The sequence below is a fragment of the Apis dorsata genome, unplaced genomic scaffold (assembly GCF_000469605.1).
Source record: "Apis dorsata unplaced genomic scaffold, Apis dorsata 1.3 scaffold_127, whole genome shotgun sequence".
In the NCBI taxonomy this organism is placed as follows: Eukaryota; Metazoa; Arthropoda; class Insecta; order Hymenoptera; family Apidae; genus Apis; species Apis dorsata.
In genome coordinates, this window is record NW_006263420.1 from 812,043 (window position 1) to 814,542 (window position 2,500).

Consider the following 2,500-nt stretch of genomic DNA (forward strand, 5'->3'; position numbering starts at 1 on the left):
TATCGACGAGTCGACGAAATGGTAAATCGACGGGCGGTCGAGGCCTGTGGGGGAGGGGGAGGGGTGGAGACATACCGATGACGATCGCTCACGGAGATGGGGAGGACTCGGAATTCTCTATTTTTCGATGAATGGAAGAAGATTGGCGCGAGAAGAGTTTTTAAATCGTGTTTTAAATCTATCATCGTTTGTTATTGTTGTTATTGCGGGGAAAAATGCGTCATCGTGAGTTATTAGATGGGAGAGAGAGATGGATGAAGCGACGAGCGAAGGTGGATTGCGGATTGTTGTTGAGGTTGGGGAAGGGTTGTTGGTGGTCAGGAGTTTATATTGAGATTATACACGGAGTTGATAATTGTGGTCGGTCGACAGTGTCGTCGCGTTTGTGGAATTAAGTAGCGAAGATTAATTCTTAATGGTTGGATGGTAGAAAGGAGAGGAGAAGAGAAAAAGGGGATACATAAGATGATCGCGGCGCATTGTAGAAAATACGTTGAGATTATGAAATAACGTTGCGGTTGATGTTGTCGAGGTTTCGTGTAATTAGATAGCGAAGATTAATTCTTGGTGGTTGAGAGCGAGGGAAGGAGAATAAGGTAAATAATAATGGTGGTCGATGTCCAGTTTTATGGAATTATGTACAGAGAGGAGATTAATTCTTAACGGTTGAATAGGAGGAGAACAGAGGTGGTGATAATAATGAAAGATTTGTTACAATTTTAATATTGGAAGTAAATATATCGCGTGATACGGGGAAGTTGTGGACGACGAAATTTGTGAATGGACGAATGACAAACAGCGACGAATTCCGCTTCGAGGAAAGGTATAATTGGATTTATCGAGAGACCAAGAGGCGCTTTTGCACCGTTTGTTCCTTCCTCGTTTTTATGTTGTCCTCTGGCTGATCATAATTCTCTTTTATTTTACAACTGATTTTATCTCCCCAAGGGAGGTTATATTTCTCTCGGGGAGGGGATCGCTTTTGAATAATATAAATATGGCGATACGGTGCACAGAAGAAGAGAGCGGTTTAATCGGAATATACCATTGGAATTGTAAAAGTATATACATCATCGTTATGGGATATGCACATGAGATGCATATGAAATGCGAATGTATGTAAATGATGGAGTAGTTATTGGTCGCATAAGAATTTTATACGCTTAATTCAGTTTATTATCATAGATCTTAATCGTACGTTGCGATACAACAATATTATTCAGTAGCATTGCAATCATTCATTAAAAAAGTTTGTGCAAATGATAAAATTATCCTAAAATATTCTTCTTATTAAAGAAAATCTGATTTACGATTACATACATTTTTTTTAAAAGAAGTGTCGGAATTAAAATTCATATTTTTAAATTCTACGTCGAACGTTATCGAAAGACACAAAATATAAATAAAAAATTTTATATTTCTCAGAACGAAAATAAGAATAGTGGCACGGATATTTCTTTGTAAAGAGAAGAATTTTTTCAAAATTCTTCGTAAAATATAGCCACTTGTGTCGAGATCGTTATTCAAGATGACTTTCCTACCATTAACTCGATTCGTTACTATAATGAATTTATGGGGGATGATATTGTCGAAGGTGCAGTCAGTCGGGTCTGTTTGGACTCGTGTCCAATCTCTTATGATATAGATTACTTGGAGATTGATTATTGCATACCTTGTACGAGAAGCTGAATATAAATCATTCTTGACTGATCGAATATTAGCGGATAGCTTATTGTTGATTCATGGTTAATCCCGATTATAAGATAGCCAGGTATATTACGAGATGAAAGAGCTTTAAGATCATGTAATTAAATGTTTCAACGAGTTTGACTTGACGCGAACCTCGATCCGCACTTAAATGTCGTAAGTATGTTTTATTGCTGTGCATAAAATTCGATCGAAACTCGAACGTCTATTTAAACGTTCCTACCCATAAATAAAACTATAAGCTCTTAAAATTATATATCGTTCCCCGACGACGAGGAATTTCATTGCATTGTTTTTCAAAATCGATCGAGATCAAAATCGTTCAATCTCACGATATTTTTATATATCGTAATTTTTAAGAATCGCGATAGATATTTGAAAATTTGAATACAAAATTCAGAATAATTTCCCATTCGTTCAAAAACCTATCATAACTCTCGACATTCGATTTTTCCTCCATAATTTCACAATCAATTTCACAAAAAAAAAAATAACCATCTCGATTCCTTTTCTTTGATTCTTCTCAGTTCTCTCAGTAAGTTCAAAATAATCCATAATTTTGCATTCATAATCATTTCAACATTCTATTCCTTCAATACAAAATTCGCAATAACCCACGATTTCGCGTTCAAAAAACCATTCGTAATCATCTCGACATTCGATTTTTTCTCCGTAATTTCACATTCAAAAATAATCGTATCGATTCCTTCCCTTCGATTCTTCTCTGGTACAAAATTCAGAATAACTCCGTGGTTTCGCGTTATAACTCTCGACGTTTGGTTTTTTTTTTTTT